General features: G+C 43.3%; 1 pseudogene; it reads left to right on the forward strand.

The window, feature by feature from the left end:
• Positions 1–6,152: 6,152 nt before the first annotated feature.
• LOC114891508 lies at positions 6,153–16,928 on the forward strand (annotated as a pseudogene).
• Positions 16,929–21,778: the final 4,850 nt, after the last annotated feature.

Raw genomic sequence — 21,778 nt, forward strand, 5'->3', positions numbered from 1 at the left:
ACTGTGATCCACATGCAGCGAGGAAACTCCACTCTTTGTGCAAGTACTAAGTAGCTAGTGACTGGCTTCTGACCAACAGAATATAGCAAATCAGGGGAGGTCAGTGTTAAGATTCATTGACAGAACCTCTGTCACTTACATCTCACTTGCTGCATCCTGTGTCCTCTCTCTGTTTCTGTCTGTCTGTCTCTCCTATCCCTGGACCTGGGGAAGCCTGCATGGGTGTTCCTAGGTGCCATATGGAGAGGCCCACATAGGAGAGAACACAGGGAAGTCCCAGGCCTCCAGGCAGAGGCACTAGGCTCTCAGCTCGGACTGCATCCTGTCAGTACCCATCTCAGTGAGTCTGGGAAAAAATCCTCCCCTGTGGAGCGACAGCTGAGACCTCAGCCCCAGCTTCATAGAGACCTTGAGTCGAGGACACCCAGCTAAGTGCTGTGGGAGCTCAGGAGTAACTAGGTGTATGTATTTTGTATGTTGGGAAACCCTCCATAATGATCTGCAGTAAATCAGACAATCTTTAGCATAGAGCAGGTCTACTCAATGTTATGTAGAAACAACCACAAAGATAATGCATATTAATAAAGGTAATAAAATGGACTAAAAACAATAATAGTGAGAATTATGATGATATTACCATTACTACTGTTAAAGAGAAAAGTAAACATAGAAAGATTGCAGATTTGCGTACAGACTCCTCTAAGTAAATTTCAGGGTACCTATATCAGATGTCCTCTGGGATAGTTTAGAGTCAGAATGCTAGGTTTGCACAAAGAAATTTGTTCTGAGAGGAGAAAACAAGCAGGTGATCCTGGGTCAGCAGGGAGGATGATATGTTGGCACAAACAGTGCAGGGGCTCCCTGGGGGACTTCGAAAAAGAAATGGTTACTTGAGCAGCCACGTCACCATCTCTATGTCTGCCAGTGCCGCACCAGCTTTTCCTGGATCCCTGAGTGAATTTAGAACATGTCCCCAGGTTCAGGCATGTCAAGGATACACTCCTTCCTCCTCATTTGTCACAATGTCAGCTCCTGGTCTGACTTTTCTAATTCGGAGGACTGGACTCCAGGAGCGACACCCTCTCCAGCCTTCCCAGGAGACATGATAGTGGTTCCTGGCACAGAGTTGAGGTGGAAAATCCTGTGCTGAGTCTGGCAGGACAAGGGTGTCTTCCAGGGCTCTTGCACTAGCACCACTTTCTGGTCACTTAAGAGGACTTAAACATTTTTCTAGAGGCTCAAGAAAGTCAAGAGTGTACTCCCTGGGGTTCACTTACCAGTAACAACTGTCCCTTCCTCCACTGGGTATGTCTGAATATGTCAGGAGGCTCTCTGACCCACAAGTACCCATAAGTACAGCAGGAACCAGGAAGCACCGTGTTTATGTAAGTCTGTTGAAAACCCTCCACAATACTCTTCAGTAAATTGGATACATTCATGAGCAGAGAAACTGAATAAGAAATGCAATAACAACAATAGTGATAAATAATAATATCAATAGTGATTACAATCATGAAGATATTAACTGTACTACTACCAATCATAATACTAATAAACTTAAGGACTGAGGGATTATAGACTTCCCTTATTGAGTGACAAGTTTCCTGGGGTATTTTGGAGTCAGAGTCCTAGGTTAGCACAGGCTTTGGAGCCACAGTTGTAGGTTTGCATAGTGAAGGTATAAATAGAGCAAAACTAAACAGCAGCAGGTAAAAGAGATCCATGGGAGGGCGTGGGCTGACTTAAGTCTCATATTCCAAGCCCAGAGGAGAGCACTATGTAGAAGAGAAAAGTTGATCCTGGGCTTTCCTGACACATGGAGCCAGCAAATCTCATGAGTTCTGACGACTGGTGTCTGCGGCTCTAACCCGGGAAAGAAAAGCAGGACTCCAGATACACATTCAATACGTGAAAAAGACACGTAAAATGTACATGGAGCTTCAGCTCTATCTCTACCCCCACTGCCTGTCGATTGACAAAGTGGCAGATCAGGGCTATTGATTGCCTTTTGATGCACCTACAGACTTACTTGGAATTGGGAGGAGAAGATTACTTATGAATTTGCATGTAAAATTTTTATAATAACCTATCTGGAAGTTGGATTACCACTTTCTTGGGAAATTGATAGGTTATTTTACACAACACCTCATATGTTTCCTTTAGTAACATTCCTTCACAGTATATCTATTTCTGAATATGTATGAAAGGCGCATGCCACATCAGCCCAGAGAAGCCATTGACGGGGCTTTAGAGATCAGTGACCTTTGAGGACGTGTTCGTAGAACTCACTCATAAAGAGTAGGACGTGCTGGACACATTGCAGACAAAGATGTACACAGACGTGATGCTGGAGGACGCCCGTTGTTTCATCTTCTGGGTGCGTCTCTCAATATTGATTTACTTCCTTATGCATGTCTTATTGAGATAGGCTCTGCAGCTTCCACATATGCTGCTGCACTCTTGGCCCTGACTCATGCTTCTGTAGCACTTAGAGCAACCTGGAACGAATGTGTTCCTTTACTTATCACAGCACATGTGTCCCTGCATTGAGATACAGTCTCCATTACCACAATCGCACGTACTCCTTACTAGTCTGCCACCAACACGCAGAATAATGCTGGACACAGATAAGGGCTATTTTATCTAACCGACAAGTGACTTTATGTTGCTAAGTAATTCTTCTGCTCGGGGGACTACTATGAGGTTTGAACACAGCAAAAAACACATAACAGCTTTTATGCCCCTTTCTACATGAACTCCAAGTAATAATCTCATGGGTCTTAAGTTCATTGGATTCTGTTAGAAAACAGTGTTAACCACATTATGAAAACGTTGCTTCCTTCCTGGCTGAGACGTCTAGGCAGCATGCAGCCTGTCTTTCCTCTTGGGCAAGAAGAGCAGCAACCAGAGAGTTTTACTGTCTTTGAGTGAAGTGTCGGGTGACAACCTTCAGTGTTTCCCCCCTTCAGGGTGCTCGAACTTGGGCTGCCATTGATGCCCTCACACTTGAGCCTTGGCATGTTGTCCTGCACTTGCATTGCATGCACTGTTCTCAGCACAGAACTTCAGATCCATCTAGCATTTCCCACACGTACCAGGGCATCCGCTCTGCAAAACAGATATAATTTCCCAGTTGGAGCAAGAAGAGTAGGTGTGGAGGGAAGAGGAGGGTTTCCCCAGGCTGGGGTCCAAGTCAGCTCCAGACACATGTGTTCTGTGTGGGGAGGGAGCAGGACACTTGGAATGTCAACTGGAAGTTGGCTCGACTAAAGGATATTTTTAGAAATGTATGTGAAGCCATTGAGTCAAATTATCCAGATTCTGTCATTATGCATCACACATCAATTTCTCTTCACGTTTCCCCCTGTACTTTTCACCTCAGAGAAGCAAAATTCCTGTCCGCGTGAGAGTTAAAATTTCATGTTTTTGTCTTTGCCACGGTCTCCTTAATAATTTTTCCTCTCATATTCCCTGTAGCGTCTGAATTTATTTTATTTTTCTTTTACCTAAACACTGAACATCTTATTAACATTTTTCTAAACCATGTTTCTATTCCACTGGTGTATTCCTCAAATTCATGTTCTTTCCCCATGTAATGTACTTTTCAACAATTTAATCCCCAAATGTCACATGTGTCGTTTCTTATTTATTTATTTTATTTAATTATTATTTTTGTCTTATTTCAAGCAAAAATTGTGACCATTAAAAGCAAGAAATGATATCCAGGCAAGCTATTTCCCTGGTGGAACAATGTAGCTGTAAGAAAATAGTAAATTTCTTCGGGTGTGAACCCTGGTCATCCACATGTGAAACCTGGGAATGAGGTAAGTTAGGAATTCAGCAGACTCATAGAACTCAATTACGGTGCAGTGTAAACACTAGACCAGCATAAAGTGTTCACTTTATGGACTAAATTAGACTGAATTTTGATGATAGCTAGTAGAAATGCTACAAAGGGGGGATGTCCATGCAGAAGATTTACATACTATGTGTATGTAACTGACATGGAGATCATTTTAACTGGAGAATATCATTGAATAGACTTACATACACATGAGTTTTCAAAACATAGAAAACACTTTTACTGTATTGAATGAAGGAGAGCCCTGAGAGATTTTTAATTCCTTAGTCAACTTTGAATTCTCTCACTGGATCTATCAATGCTAAAATCAAACTGAAATGCCGGAGTTCATATCAAAATTCTCAGACATGGAAAAACTCTTATCAAGAATGTTTTACCACACATTTCAGCTATGAATTCATAATTTTGGCTAATAACCTCTTATTTTATAAATAAGTAGAATAAAAATATAGATTTGTTAAGTAATCTTAGAATGATAAATACAAAATTTTGTAACAATAAGTACTTTTGTAAATAGGTTAGCATTAAGAAATATATATAAACAAAGTTATATGTGACAATTATTATGATCCACTTAATTGTGATTGTCAGTAAGATTATCAGTTGCTTTCTCATCAGAAATTTTGCAGGCCAGAAGACAGTGAAATGATATGCTTAAAGTATGGCGGAAACTACCTACCAACAATTCTATATCTTACAATATTATTCTTCAAAAATGAGGAAAATGAGAGACAGTCTCAGACAAAAGCTGAAGGAGTTCAGTACCATAATACCTATCCTTCAAGAAATGCTAAAGGGAGTACTTCAAGTTCAAATGAAAGGACACCAGTAACTTGAGGCCATATGAAAATACATATTTCTCTGATAAAGGTAAATAAATTGACAAATAGAAAAAAAAACTAAAATTTTGACTTGTAACTACACTTTTTATTATTCTAGGATATTTTTTAAAACCAAAATATTAAAATAATTATAAATTTATTGCTATTGCGTGATTGTTTCCCCAAAAATTCATATGTTAAAAATACAACCTCCAAATGGGTTGGTATTAGGATGTAGGGCCTTTGGGGGGTGCTTAGGTTATGAAGGGAGAGCCACCATGAATAGGATGTGCGTGCTTTTATTTATTTTAAAATATGTATTTATTTACTTATTTGGCTGCATTCGCTCTTAGTTGCAGCACGTGGGATCTTTGTTGTGACGCACAGGCTTCATATCTAGCTGTGATATGGGGGCTCTGTAGTTGCAGCACACAGGCTCTCTAGTTGTGGCAGACAGGCTCTAGAGCCAGCATACAGGCTCAATAGTTGTGGCATGGGCTTAGTTGCCCTGTGGCATGTGTGATCTTAGTTCTCTGACCAGAGATCGAACCCATGTCCCCTGCATTGGAAGGTGGATTCTTAACCACTGGCCTACCAGGGAAGTCTCTTGTGTGCTTTTAAAAGAGACCCCAGAGAGCTCTGTAGCCCCTTCCTCCAGGTGATGATATAATGAAAAGTCTATGACTCAGAAAAAGACCTTTACCTAACCACCTTGATCTCACACTTCAGCCTCCAGAACCATGAGAAATAAACTTCTGTTTATAAGCTACCCAAGCTGTGGCATTTTGTTATAGCATCCCCAAATAACGAATTCGTACATCTACATTAACAGAAAACAATGTATAAATATGTGACTTGTGACATTAATAACATGTAATTAATGCGTAAATATGTGATTTGTGACATTAATAACATGTAAGTAACGTGTAATGTAATTGGAGATGTAATAGAGATTTTGCGTGTGATTAAGTTTATGTTGACATCAGTTGAAGCTAGTTTGATAGGATTTTATATGTAATCTCCATGGTATCCACAAATTTATTATCTATAGAATATACACAGAAGGAAATTAAAAGTAAGTCAAGTCAGTGGACTTCCCTGGTGGTCCAGTGGCGAAGACTCCACGCTCCCAATGCAGAGGGCCTGGGCTCAATCCCTGGTCAGGGAACTAGATCCCCCATGCCATAACTAAGAGTTTGCATGCCACAAAGAAGATCAAAGGTCCCCCATGACACAAGTAAGACCTGGCACAGCCAAAGAAATTAATTTTAAAAATGGGTCAGTACAAAAAGTAAGAACAAAGGACGTCAGTATGTGAGAAAATATGGGACAGAAAAGCTATATGACATTACAGAAAACAAATTGGCAATTAAATGTCATTCCATATCAGTAATTTATATATATATATATACATATATATATATATGTATATATATATATGGCTTAAACTCATCAGTTAAAAAATAAAGATGGCCCCAGCCTTTTTCCGGCATCCAGGCCTGGAGGGGCTGCTCTGAAGACGGGCGAGCAGCAGGGAGGCCCACGGTGAATCCCTGCCAGACACGAGCTGTTTGTCGTTTTCCCGGGACAGCTCCAGGGTCTTGGTGTCCAGAGAGCTGCTGATGGAGGACAGCGGCGGCCGCGGAGGTATATGGGACAGGTTGCTCATCAACTCCAAGCGTAATTTCAGAAAGAATTCCACTCTTCAAACAGTTCGGTTAGAGAGGAGTCCCCTATTGGACCAAGTACAGAGCTTTCTCCCACAGATGGCTCAGGCAAACGAAAAGCTAAGGAAAGAGATGGCAGCTGCACCACCTGGTCATTTCAATATTGAAAATATTGACACTCTCGGAAAAGTTATGCAAATGGATATGGCCTTGTTTGAGGTGAATCAGTCTGATTCAAAAGAAGATGACAGTTCACAAGAGAATTCACAAGACAGTTCAGAGGACAGTTCAGAATTTGAGGATGAAGATGATAGCACCTCTTCTGAAGGTGAAGTCACCACCGATACCATTAAGCTTCCTAACTCAGAAGATGGAAAAGGCAAAATAGAGGTTCTGGACTGTCCTGCCAGTGAAAAACAAGAAAACAGTGACATAAACAATCTGAGAAACAGGTGATAGTTCCCGCTAATTCTGTGAAAAAGAATGTGGCTTGCTGGTTATTTTGCATTTCAGATACTTATGGTGCTTGTTTGCAAAAATGAATGTATTTTGCTTCTTGGAGAAAGAAGCTAGCTTTTAAAGAGTTGGAAGAGATAGCATTTGGGGATCTTCTAAGAGCAGACTGTTTTTGACCTCATGCTAAAGAGATTTAGTTTAGAAAGCTTAACTTTATGTATGGTGATGAGTGAATTTGTTGACATCCTCTTTCATCAACATAGACTTCAGAAATCTCAAACTTATTTTAAAGTAAAATACAAGTTACCCATTTGTTTTTGTTTTAAATTGGCCTCTTGGGGCTTCCCTGGTGGTGCAGTGGTTGAGAGTCCGCCTGCCAATGCAGGGGACACGGGTTCATGCCCCGGTCCAGGAGGATCTCATATGCATGGAGCGGCTGGGCCTGTGAGCCATGGCCGCTGAGCCTGCGCATCTGGAGCCTGTGCTCCGCAACGGGAGAGGCCACAGCAGTGAGGCCCGCGTACTGGAAAAACAAAACAAAACAAACACTTATGTTGGGTTTTTTTTTAGGTTATTATAAAGTCACATTTATTTGTTACCATCAAAATAGTTTCAGTGAGGGAGAATTTTTTTTTTTAAACATCTTTATTGGAGTATAGTTTCTTCATAATGTTGTGTTGGTTTCTGCTCTGTAACAAAGTGAATCAGCTATATGTATACATGTGTGCCCATGTTCCCTCCCTCTTGCGTCTCCCTTCCACCCTCCCTATCCCACCCCGAGGGAGAAATTTTTTACAAAGAAAATACTTATATATTTAGATGCCCTCAGACATATCTACTTTAATTTTAAAAAAAAATCCTTTCCAGTTTGAGCTGGAAAACTGGTGCTCTGTGGTTTAATCACTGTCAGTGACTCTGTAGCCTCTCAATGCATGTAAAATTTGCTGGTTGGAAAATTTTGTGGTTTTTTTGGTTTTCTTTCTTCTTTTTCTCATAAAGGAATTTTTTGTTTGTTTCAGCTATTAAAATTATTCCTTCCAGTTGCCCACAGTTTTGAAACCTATTAATTGTAGAGAATAGGGACACCCTAGGAAAATAGGTCACAGTACATAAAAAGGTAGTAACAGGTTTTCCCTTTCAAAAGGCAAAATGATCCTGCATTGGAGTTGCCTTTCTGCCACATCCTTGATCTTATTTAACTTGTTTGGGACCTCATCTGCCATGGGACTGGCTTTGCTCAGGATATAGACCTGAGAGTTTAAAGGACTGTCCCCAAGTGCATTGAGCTGATGAGACTTTGTTGCCTAATATTTTAGGGGTTTGTTTTAACTATTTTTTCCTACTCCTCTCATTAGCTTATGACATCTTGTAAATACTCTGAAGATAATTCTCCAAGTTCCTTCTGGTATTTTTCATTGGGAATTGGAAATCGGCTGTGCACTCAAAGTATGCAGAAGTGAACAGACCTGGAAACGAGACTTCTCAGCTGCAAAGGGTATTATGCTGTACTTTGTAGCACCAAACACAGCTGTGATGAATTATTGGTGTGTTTAAGGATTGTCTTCTACCAGATAATATTCATGCCACATTGTGGGAAGAGTTGTATTTGTCTGGTTCACCCCTTAGCTTGTTGCATGGTACACAGTAGGCACCGAATGATGTCGATAAATGAATTTACAGGTATATTGAGGATGTACAGGGCATTTTAAGCCATAGTATCCATGCGGATATGAAAGTGTAACTTCGATGGTCAGTGAAAGAGACTAGTCAGTCTAGAATACATACTAGTGTGTAGAATTATATTTCTCTCCTGCCATGGCCTTCTCATATAATACGACTAGGTGTTCTATACAGTTAAAGAAGTCAACTAAATTCAGTTCCTCTGGACATTCTTATGACATAGGAGGAAAAGGAAAAACAAAAATTTAATATGTGATAGGGATGTCGTTTTAAGTTAAGTGTAAGATGGTTGAATTATTTAATATACAGAGTCAGGGGTGGCTGTTTTTAAACAAATTTGGATACTAAGATAAATTATGTAGGTCTTAAAGATTTAAATATAAAGAAATAAAATTATGTTTCATACTAAAATATAGGTGAATATTTAATAACATTAAAAAAACAAAGATGGACAAGATAGACATAAAAAGGGTCCAACTATATGTTGCCTACAAGAGACTCACTTAGAAGTAAGGACATTCATATGCTGAAAGTGAAAATATTGGAAGAGATATTGCATGAGAACACTAAGCAAAGAGAAGAGGAGTGGCTCTTCTGCTTCTGCAGCTGAGGCTGTGGCCCCTAATTTTCAGGGAGTAACCAAAGGCAGGGGGCAGGTGCAGGGGCTGGGGCTGGGGCACCCCTCCCACCCTCTGCACCTTGAGCCAGGGAAGTCAGAGGGACTTGGTCCCCCTCCCGAATTCCATTCTTCCTCCAATGAGAATGGTGCTAATCAATAAGGACCAGGCTATAGAGCTGATTCACTTTGTTATAAAGCAGAAATTAACACACCAGTGTAAAGCAATTATACTCCAAAAAAGATGTTTAAAAATAAAGAAAAATAAAGATCTGGGGAAAAGAGATGGTCCCCATGGAGAATGCCTATATCCTAAGTTTATCTGCTGTCGGGTTGGCTTGAGAGAGGGCAGGAGCTAGATGATGTGTTCTCTCCCTTCAAATCCATTAACTTTTTCTTTCTTGATGCACGCACACACACACACACACAAAACCAGTATAAAGCCCATATATATAGAAGGCTAAAGGGTTGGTCTATGAGCTTGAAAAGAGGGAAATAGAACACTTGAGACCGACTGCAGCAATGTGTTTGTGTCTGTGCATGTGCATTACTAGGTGGAGTGTCCACAGTATCCATCAGATACTTAAGGGAGAACATATCTCCCAAGTGTTCTGGATTTTGTAAATCACAGGACAACAGTCTTCAAGAAAAATCAGGTAGCCCTCACACACCACTCATTAAAGTAACAAATATTTATTGAGAGTCTCCAGGATTCCAGCATGTGGAATTTTCTCGAGACTAAGAGGTGAAATGTATAACATAACCACCTTCACCAAGTATATAGCTCAGTGGAGGCAATAAGAATTAATATCTCCCATTTTTTCTATTTAAGTATGACTCAGGGTTTAAGGTAATTTTTTGCACCGTGTCCACAGTGTCCCAGGACTGACACCTTCCTCAAGCTCAGCACCTAGAACATAGATCTGATTGAACTAAACTGGTGATGCACCTGCTTCCAGTGAGGCTGTGGCCTCTAATGGCTGTCTCCTGCTCCTGTGTCCGTGGCCTCCTCAGGATATGGGAGACACTTAGGTTGATTCCTCAGTGCGTTGTGTACTTCCAAGGCCGAGAACTTGCTGAGCAAAACATAACTTCTTTACTTTTGTGAACACCTGGCCTCTAAAAGGCAGAAATATTTAGTGACAATGTACTAAGGACGTAATTCCTTAGTCATTCCCTGACCTAAACTCTCTGTCACAGAGACAGGTTAAACCGCGGAATCAGGCTTATGGGTCATGACTTGGCTGTGTCAAGAAGTTCTAGGCCATGTGGGAAGACTCGTCTTCCCCTCCGAGATTTCTGCTTCAACCAACGGGGAGCAGCTTCCTTAAGGTCTGAACTGAAAAACCCTATAAATTCACATATTGAAGTCCAGACGCTTGTACCTCAGAATGTGACTGTATTTGGGAATAGGGCCTTACGAGAGATGATGAAGTTAAAGTGGGTCACGTGGGTGAGCCCTAATCCAGAGCTGTGCCCCATGAGAAGATTAGGACACAGCCATGCACACTCAGCTCATAGAGTTAAGTCCATCTGCAGATGCAGCAAGAATGCGGCCATCTGCAAGCAAGGGAGAGAGGCCTCAGAAGAAACTGAAGCTGTAGACACCTTGATATTGGACTCAAAGCCTCCAGAGCTGTGAGAAAATTAAGCCTCCCAGTCTGCACTATCTTGTTCTGGCAACCCTAGCAAAACCCTAATACAGCTTTATTTCTCCTCTATCCTCCTCCTTGCAAATAAAACTTATGAAAATACCACCCAAAAACACAGTGTATAAAGTATTTGAAAGAAAAACGCAGGGGAACCACTGCAGGGGCTGATGAACTACACAGCCATGATTCCACTGGTTTTCTTTGTCTCCTACCAAAGTAAGGGAAAATAGTCAAAATCACCATGGAAGGCTCGAGTAGACATTTTAGAGAAAGCATAGCTCCGTGGTAAAACAAACTTGACATGTACTCATTTGGTAGAAATAGTAAATGCATTTTAACCCTTGGAGGTTTAAAAAATTCGATTTCTAGAGAGGTTGTAATACATGTAACATGGTTGAAGATCCTGAAAATTGCATTACATTGTGCCCCGCACTGCCTCCCCCTCTTTGCCCAGGAGCCCCTGCCCTCCACAGGTAGCCATGTATCTGGTTTTCCACGGCAAATTTCCAGTGTCTTTATGTGCATACAAGCAAATATGAGTATACATTTCTCCTTGGCACCCTAATTAAAAACACAAATAGAACACTAGGCACGGTGTTGTTATAGCTTGCTTTTATTCATTTGACAGTATCTTGCAAATTATCCTCTATCAAGACATCGTTTCCTGCACGACAGTGCACTGAATGGATGATGTACTATAATGCACTTTGCCAATCCACGTTGGGATGAACGCTGCTATTCAATAATCTGTATATTACAAACAATGCAGCAATGCATAATTCTGCTGCTAGCGAATGTGTAGGGTATGTTCCTAAAGGATTTATAACCTGGAGTGTTTCTCAGAGCATTTGATAAGATACTCTGTTGCTGAATCCTTCTGTGGAGACTAGCAATGAGCCTTTCTCTTTCTGTAAACTGCAACTTATCAGATCTATCCCCCCCATATCTTTAAGAATGCTTTCCAGCCTCTTGTACCATTCAGAAACCCTCCATAATCTTCTCAGCACCTCTCTTTATTCTCACACCCGTCACAGCCTTACCTGACACATACCTGCTGTCTCCACCTTGCCCTCTGCCCATTTATAGCAGGCTTTAGAAATACTGAAACCCCCCCTTTGATCATCTTCAATTAATCAGCTACTGTGTGACTCAACTTTACTCAGTTTTATCACTAATTACAAACAATGGTAATCACAATACTGTTGAGTAACGACACTAGTAATTTTCAGTTCTGTGGATCTCAGGATTTCTCACTCCACCAGTGTGTACACTAGTGGATCTCCAAACAAATTCTCAAGTCACAAATTGTTTCTTGCCAGGACAACGCTGTATGGTCATCTAGTCGTCCTTGCAGCAGCAGACGCCAGGTAACAACCAAATGGAGGCAAAACCACCGGGGTAGATCTGGATGGCACGGAAGAGAAGGTGCACCTCCACCCCTCCGCACTCATCCCCTCTGGACCACCACAGGTCACATTTCTCTCCCCGAGTTGTCTCCTCGTCCACACGCGCGTTCAGAGACCATACCGGTATGAGATGCTCACGAGGAGCCTCTGACAACCGCGCCCACACAGGACCGCGCATCGCCTCGTGCCTCCTCACGACCATCACCAGACGCCCCAGGCAGCTCCCCATTTCCCCATTTGTTAGGCTTCTCCGACCACCAAGCCACAGGCGGGACCGTGGCTGCGCCTGGAGCGCCCTCCCCGCTCGCCCGAGACTGTCCTTGCTGTCACCTGTGGTGAGAGGACCTGGTCCACACAAGCGTTTCGCCGACGAGGCCAACAGAAGTGGGGACGCCGGGCGCTACCCCGTAGACGCACCTCGGCCTGCAGGGGAATACCGTCTGCGGAGCCCCATGACCGCTTCTCGCGGATTTCGGAGAAAGTGGCCGCAGGGGAGGAGCTCCACCACGGCGACGGGACCGGGACGCACCGTTTCCCCAAGGCGGCCAAGAAGCAGCACCGGGCGTCCTATTGGACAGGACGTCGCGGTCCCTTGTGAAGGAGGACGTGAAGGCAGGGGTCGCACTTCCAGTGCCTCCGCGTTACGCCATTCGATCCCTACCCACTGCGGAGAAAAATATATTTGGAAATAAGGGCGAACAGGATCAAGAGAGAAGGCCGGCGGAAACTTGGCGGCGTCCACGTCCGTAGGAGACTTTGAACCACTCTCAGGCGACACTAGGAAAGCGAAAGTACTACCACATGGCCACAGGGACGACTCCGGGGATGGATACCCTCTCTTGGCCACGTGCTTCAATGTGGGCGTTTCACGCGCAAGGGAGTGCCGGTCGAACCGCCCAGACCCACCACTCAACGATTTCTAGGGAGCGCAGCGCCGGCCTCACACTACACATGTCTACCCGTCCAAATCCCGCGAGGGCAGCAAGCGCCCATGCCCCGGAGACCGGGACCCAAGCGCGCCAGCCAACAAGCATATCGGGCCCTCCAACGGCCTCAAAGCCCGTGCCCGGTGCGTTCCCCACGTCCGGAGTGGGACGCTGGTGGACCGAAGTGGTAGAAAATGAACGCTCCTAAAGTGGCTCAGAAGGACGGACCATTAAGCTTCAGGCGCCCCGGAGGGCTCGCAAGACCCTCTCCGTACACAACGCGGCAGGCTGCCCAGGTAGGTTCGAGTCCGCTCAGTTCCCGTGGCTGGAGGGGCACGGGCGGTTGCTGGTCGACCAAGCCAGGCACCCCTCACTTCCCCTTAGGGAGCGCGGCAACGATCACCGCCTCGCATACCTACACACCCAATCTCCAGCGACCGCAGGAGGAGCCCATGTCCCGGGACCACCGGGACAGTCGCCACACGCATAGCCGGCCTCCCGGAACGCTGCCTCGCGCCCGCCGTCCGAATGTCAGCCCTCGCAAAGATCGCCGAAGCTCCGGAGACAAGGGACGATATAAAAGCGGCCGCCAGGTGGCGCCCGACAACCAGCTCGAACGTCCCCGGGCCGGATCCCGATCGCCGATCGGCGAGGGCGCAGTGCCGGCCGCGCAAACGCCCGAGCTCGTCTCGGGGCGCCCGGCTCGGCACGACACGGCGCGACCCCGGCAGCAGACGGGGGACGAGGAGCTGCGAAGATGGTGCCGGGAGGCTGCCGCGAAGGAGACGCGCTCTTCACGCTATTCCTGGGCCGCCGGCCGCTGTAAACAAGGAAAATTCTGCAGGGGGATGGACTGCGTGAACTGTAAACTGAAACCATGAACGTACCAATAGAAAACATGGACGACATTTTATTCTGTAATTGCAGAGTGGAGATGTTACTAAAACATAAAAACCAGGGCCCAGAAGCCATAAAGGAAACGATTGATAACTTGACCACCTAACTGATCTTTACATATTCCACAAGCAAAGTCAAATGACAAGAAGTGGGTAGGTGGGAACATTTGTATGTGTGCAAATACATGTGTACTAAGAATATTGATATCAGTATTACTTAAGAACAGAACATTTAGGAAACAGCCATTGAGAGGGACCAGGTAAGTAAATTTCAAGTACATTCAGACAATACAGTACTATCACTTTGTGCTTTGATTTATTGATATATTTTTTAAATGAGCTAGATGTATAGGTATTGACTCGGAAAAAATGTTGATGACAAGCTGTCTAATGAAAATAGCGAGTTTATATATATCTTTTGAAAAGAGTAAATGGAAAAGTAGAGGATTGGAATAGGTAAAGCAACTTTGCAAAACAAGAGTAAATTCCTCCTTATAGCCTGGTGTCAAGAACCAGAACGATGAGTGTGTCAGAAACAAACATGAGCCACACTTCCTGCTTTTCTGCCCCCTCCTTCTGCAGTCCTGGGACAGGCAGCTGGCATCTCAGCCCCTCAACCTCTCCTCCACCCACACCCAGAGCCACCTACAGGCAAGAAGAACTTTCACTCTGCAGGCCTGGCCTCCCTATGTCCTCAGCCTGTTTCCTCATATCAGGAACCCTTAGCAATTCACTTGGTTTGCCCAGTCGTCCATGCCGAGGCTTGCTCGCCCCAACCTACACCTGTGCAGCCTTTCTCTCCAAAAGCTTTGAGCTGATTTCCCAAGGGAAGAACATTCCCCTGACATAGCAGGTATGAGCCAAGAGGACAGCTGGAAGTTTGCGCCTGGATCCATCATACAAATTTTGTGTGCACTCAACACCCAAAGACACAAGAGCGATGGAGGGTCCACTGTATTGTTAGCGCAGCATGGCCATTGCTTTCTAAAAACACGCAGGCTCAATCAGCAAGTCCAGCTGTGGCACGAAGAAAAAAGAAACGCACACACACATATCGGCAGGTAATCCATACTGCTGCCAGGTCTGAGAGTGGTGGGAGCAGAAAACAGATCATTGTTGCCACTTCTTGGGTCCCCTGTGCTGAAAAATCCTGGTGGCTGTATTGATGTTACTGGCGGGGAGTGAGGGCTTCGAGCTCCCTAATGCGTCATTTCCTGTCCAGTGCCCTATATTTCATTCTGTCTGTCATACACTTTCTCCTCAATACACAGTTACAATTAGGAAAATAATAATCTGCATATGTTACATTCAATTTTCAAGTTTGAACAAAGGTGAAGAACACATAGGGAGGGACTTCCCTGGTGGCGCAGTGGTTGAGAGTCCACATGCCAATGCAGGAAACATGGGTTTGATCCCTGGTCTGGGAGGATCCCACGTGCCGTGGAACGGCCAAGCCCAGGAGCCACAACTACTGAGCATGCGCCCCTGGAGCCCGTGCTCAGCAGTAAGAGAAGACACCGCAATGAATAACCCGTGTCCCTCAACGAAGAGTAGCCCCTGCTCGCAGCAAGTAGAGAAAGCCCGTGCTCAGCAACAAAAACCCAACACAGCCAAAAATAAATAAAATAGGAAACTATTTAAAAAGAAAAGTACACATAGGATAATTGAGTTATTGTGAAGGAAGGAAATTTTATTTATCTTCTTTTGTAGACTTAAAAATGTTCAAATATAGTCTATAAAAAGTTTAATATTTTAAAAATTAGAAATAGTCAATAATTACTCTGTATTGCCCAGCACCCACCTCCACCCCAGCACCTTTCACATCTGCTCCACCCTCCACCCCCACCCCGGGTCTGCAAACTTGTTTCTCTCATTACTATCACCTGTGTTCACCACACACCTAAGGCTGTTGTAGTCATTCACATGGTAATTAGGGAGTTTTTCTTTACTGAGCCTGAGGGCTGTATTTATTGTTCTTAGTGAAAATCTCTCCCGTGTGCTCTGTGAAGTCACAGCATTAATGGAGTCTGGAACAAGTGGGTGTGAGTGACGGAAGGAGATTATTTCCACATCAGTCTCCCTAACAGGGTGGTGAACATAACTGGCATTAGTATTTCATGGGTGCACTTAGAAGATCCAGGCCAAAAGGAGAAACCTGACCATTTGGCAAAAGACGGACCAATTCAAGAATAAAAATAAGTCTCTTCTCGCCTGTTGTTTCATTGTAAGGAACTCAGCCAACACTTGTCCGCCTCTGCATACTTATGCAGGGTCAGTTGAAACACTGAGCAGGTAAAGATGAGGAAAGGGAAATCAACCAAGAGAATCCAGGCATTTAAAGCATTGTTAGGCATGCCAGGCATGTATCCCCAGCCACGCACCTGGGAATGAGCTCTATTACCTAACCCCCAGGCGTGTGTAGATATGGTGAACCCCCCTCTCTCCAGGGTCAAAAATAAGGCAGTGTAGGCTACTGCACATAATCAAGACAGTAATATTTTCATTTACACATAAAACATGAAAATCCTTGGGTGTTGTACTTTTTCAGAGTTATTTCATTAATGTTCAGTTCCTAGCAGTTACACCAAACTGCAGGAAACCCGCACAATGATCAGTTGGGGAATGTTGACTCCACAGAAAGAACACCACTCTCAAATGTTTCATGAAATAACTCTTGATCAAACGCACCAGGATTTTTTCTCCAACACCCGCCCCAGTGCTTCAGAGGCCCCACCCTCCCTGCTGTGCCCTCTCCCCACAACCCGGATGCCCTTGCCCTCAGTCACCTTGGTTCCTCCCCATGTGGGAATCAGGCAACATGAGAACCTCAGCCCTATTGCTGCCCTCCAAGGCCTTGGACCATGTGGCCAGGCCACTTTGGATCTACTTCATGGTGGGGAAAACAATCCAGGGACTCATGTCTTGTTGGAAGGTCTTGTCACACAAATCAGGGCTGAAAACCTCTTGCACAGGAAAGCAGCAGGAGTACGTACATCGTAAGCCCACTGTTGGGTACCACAATCCACACAGGGCAGACACGCTCATCAAATATAGAGTGAAGTTTAATTTGGGGTGAAATTTAGTCGACACCTTCAGATACATTAGTGAAAGAGTAGGTGGAGTTCTGTCCTACTAAATGTCATGGGGAGAAACATTCTTCATTTCATAATTTTTCTATAGCCAAGTATGTGTCAAGTGTCAAGTGCTACCTAAGTCAATGTTAATCATTAACTACTGCATAGACAAATACTGATAATGTGTCAGGAAGAGGCGTGGATCACAACCCTTTGATCCTGAGATCCTGAAGAGAAAACATTCCTTTTGAGACCCTGTGATTGAGATTTACCTACGTTTGCTCATTTATCTTTAGTACAACACTGTTACTTATAGATTAGTTACCTTTTAACAAGTAACATAAGCTAGGTTCTGAAATTTTGCTTCTGTGAGAAGATCATGCAGCTAGGAAATGACAGAGCTAGAATTCAAACGTAGCTCAGGCTGTTTCTGAATCTCAAATTCCTAAATATGCTGGTGTTGAGGTGTGGATCCCAGATTCAAATTTCACCTGGATATGTCACCTATCAAATCAGTGGTTGGAATCCTCCCTGTTATCATAACACCTCCCCTCCAGTCTGTTCACACAATGACTACCGTGCTTAGGTTCTCCCAACACAGGAATCCTCCAGTGCATTGACCCAGCCTCCCGATCATTCCCATGTCTCCTAAGTTTTATGGAACAATTCTCAGGTCCCTCTGACTTCTCAGCACAGCTGATGACCAAGGCCCCAATGAGAGATGACAAAAAAATCCGCTTCCTATGGCTGCATCTCTCATACGTATCTCCCAATGAGTTTTATAAATATCTGGCATCCTACCAGGACGTGATCATAAACCATTCTCCCATGCTTTGCACACACTTCGAATGTTCCCCTTGTTTTTTTGAATCCCTGAAATTCTCACCTTCCCTCACTTTCAACACTGTGCTCACCTCCTACCATGCAGATGAAGTAGAATATTCGAAGAAATGTGTCAGCTCACTATCATGAAGTTAACACCTATTCCTGAATCTTCACCCATTGGCGATGCCACTCCTGTTGAAACTGAAAGTCATTTCTACGCCTCGATAAGCCCATTTTTCTCAAATGTATCCCCTTCTCTCCTGCTCTCTGGAGGATGTTTTATTATTAATTGTAAACTGAAGCTCTTCTACCAGCGAACACCCATCTCTTCCCAGTCCATTCCCTTTCATCTTTTTCAGTTTCTTCATTCTTGAAACAAAATCTCTGAACCAATATATCTCTAGTTCCTGCCCAATGAATTTCCTCCTTCCAAAGTAAACTGAAAGTGCAGTGCTGGATTAGTGACAATCTCTGGGCGTCCCTCCCACAGTCTGATTTACTAGGGATGATCTCCCTGTTATTGCTGACTTGCATATACATAAACCTTTATAACATTATAGTTATCTCTCCGTGATTAAATCCAATGAATGTTTCTCAGTATTTTACTTGGACCCAAGCAGAATTGGACTATGACCTCCGTCAGGAAATTTATATTTCCAAGGTCCTCTGACATCACAAACTCCCCACTGCCTTTAAACTAGTCAGTTCCTGCCAGTACTGTGCGCAGTTCTCCTCAAACAATACTATTTCAACATCTCAAGACTCCATTGTAGCCCTCTTCTCTCTTTTTACTATATACACCATCTTCGAAAACTGTTATAATTATTCAGTCTTCTCCTGTTACCACTATGATAACAATGCATAAAAACGAATGCTAGATTTCATTTCTGAGGTCTCATCCATAATTGCATGGGAAGCAGACACCTACAATGAAATGTATATCAGACAGAAGCCAGGAACTTCCTCCCCAAATAAAAACTACTACTCCTCTCGTCTGCAGTCTCAGATAGCAGCTCCACTAATTATTTGGGGCTCAGTCATTGACATAACGTCCCAGAACCACACAAACAGAACCAAGCATCGATTTTATCTCTACAATGAGCACTCTCATCTCTGTTCATCACCTCCCTGATATACACATACATAGTTCCAGCTACACTTATACTGCTTCACTTTCAGGTTATATGTCAGTGCCTCAGAGATTCCTTCTTTAAATTACTAGCTAAGTAACTCTTCTCTCTCTGTTGTCTTGAATAGAACCTACAGGCAACACACGTAATATTTCACGATATCTCTACTCATCATTTTTTTCTTTTCTTTTTCTCCTGTTTTCCTCTCTGCACAAATTGCAGAAAAGTAAACCGTAGAGTCATAAAGCAAGTTTCTCTTGACTATTACATAAGAATTGTAAATGCACAGAAATTCCATGTACACAGTAACCTAATCTACTCTCAGATGGCCTGTGACCAATGTTCTTTAATCAAATTAAAAAACTATCTTTAAATTAATAATTCTTTGAATAATAAATGACTTTGATTCCTCCTGGGGAAAATTTTATTTAGTAATCACCAGAAACAGAATGTGTGGGAAAACTGCGTTTGTGTCTTTACTTGAGTATACAACTACCACACTCCTGAGTTCAAAGTTTTAGTCTCTTTCTATAGAATCAGGCATAGAATCGTCTGCGGGCTCCTGTTAATAGATCTGATAACCTCATATATTTTATAATCATAAAGAAATAACTCCTTTAATCTGGATGCCAATCAGGATAAATCTAATCAAGGAACAACTTCCCTGACACAAACTTTTCCTTCTCAACACGTTAACCACTTACATATATGTAAGGAAAGTATAAGAGATTCCTTTAATTTGCTAATATTCTAAAAACCTCCAAAAGCAGTCTTGATGCCTTGGCCGGAGGTCTCACTGTTTTGTGAATTGTGGCCAGTTCTGGGAAGAGAATTGCAGCTGGAGGATTAGTCTTTATATAAATATGTTTAACCTACCAACAACCCATCAGGCTGTGGTTTTGTGTGGCTTTATATAAGGACTGGTGTTGTTTGATGATATCAAACATTCAAGGAAGATATTTTTAGGGTTTTATAGCATTTGTATTTTAATACCAAGGTAAATAATAATTAAATTATAATCAATTACATGAAGTTTCCAGGGAAGCAGGAGAGAAAAGAATACAATTGGAGAAAATGGGCTTGGCCAAGGAAGAGATGATTCTTCAATTCTTACTATGGGCTTGGGAATAAACCGTGAGGAATATTTGTAGATTTTGTGACAGTGAGCTGAAGAATTTCCTCAAATTATTTGATTAATCTGTCTAGTAGAAAGTGGTCCCTTTTGTGGAAAGTGGCGAAAGTACTGAGAACGATTAAAAATCAAAAGATATGGAGAAGGTCTGAAATATTTGTGAGGCATAGAATAGGACTGAATCATCTAGATATAGTACAATGGCCAGCGATATTTGAAAGATGTTGGGAGGTTTGCGAACCCCACCAGATTTAATATCCTAGTTAGATTCAGTCATGGAAGAAGCAGGTACTTGGAGCCCTAAAAGATTGGAGTCTTGACCAGCAAATGTGATGAATTTAGAAGGAATATGGAAAGAGGAATATGGAAATTGTTGGTCTTCATAACTATATGTTGAAATTACTTGATTTGATTAATTTGGAATAAAAATGAAGACGGTTGGCACACATGTTAGGAGAGTGGGGTCAGTGCACTGGGCGTTCTCCTAGCATTTGGGGCGAGAGAGGAAACTGAATAATAACTTGGAATATCATGGGTTAATTACCTTTAAAAACTCTTTGATTTTTATTTCCTAATAAATAAATTTGGGATACTAATATTTCCCTTATGAGAAGCAGTAGCCAAAGCCTGCTTAGTTTGACCGTGGGAAACAAGATTACTCCTCTTTTCTCATAGACCAGTTCACATTTGCAGGTGGGGTGGTTGTTCACTCCCAGGTAAAGATTTATGGGTTCATTACTCTTAGGTCTGAAAACTCTAGATAGGATTCAAGTCTCATGGCTTTCTTCTCTTTCCTTGGACTTTCCTGCTTAGAGTAAACAGTGTCTCTGAGAGAGAATACTAGCAGCTGAGTTCTTGGCAATGTGTCCCCAGGTGAGTGGGGACTTGTTTTCCTCCTGAAATGGTAACTCTCTTTCCGGTGGATAGAAAGGTGTCACCACTTGGACTGAGTGCTCTAAGTGTATCCTGGTGGGAGTCAAGTCTCTGAGCACTAGTCCTGTCGTCTGGCATCTCTGTGAGGATGGTGGAGTAGGGCAAGGGCTAATACAGCAACCGTCTCCTTTCCAACATTTATACCGACGTGCTCCAGACTCCATGAAAGCTGTGTTGGTAAAGAGGGCACATGAGAGGTTGTATTTCTCTCCGCTCAGTCATGGGTTTGACGGGGGTGTGACTCACTCCATAAGCGAGTCGGCAATGCAGTGAGCTCTGTCATGTGATGGACACAAGTGGAGGGATGAGCAAGAGCAGAAGTCCAAGGTCTGGCAGGGGAGGAGGTGTGTGGACAGGTGAGATCAATACGTCCAGGGTCAGAGATGCTGGCTAGACGGCTGTGCAGGGCTGAGGGGGCAGGAGAAAGAGAAGAAGCCCTTCAGCAGGACTGGCCCAGAGAGGACAGTGGAGCCAATTTTGCTTTTTCTTTCTTTGTTTTTCCAATTTTTAATCTATTTTCTGAGAATACAATTGACTATTTTGAAAACTCTAAAAAGTCACAACAAAATATTCCCTTTCATTCTTGTTCCAAACCAGCCATTTCCCCCCTGTTTAGGTACCTTTGTTCAGAAACTGGAAGCACTTTCCAGAAAGCATTTTTTCCTTAATTGGTGCATTGAGTAGGATATAGTAGAAGAGGAA

The sequence above is a fragment of the Monodon monoceros genome, unplaced genomic scaffold, assembly GCF_005190385.1.
Source record: "Monodon monoceros isolate NGI ecotype Baffin Bay Population unplaced genomic scaffold, NGI_Narwhal_1 Contig783_ctg1, whole genome shotgun sequence".
Lineage (NCBI taxonomy): Eukaryota > Metazoa > Chordata > Mammalia > Artiodactyla > Monodontidae > Monodon > Monodon monoceros.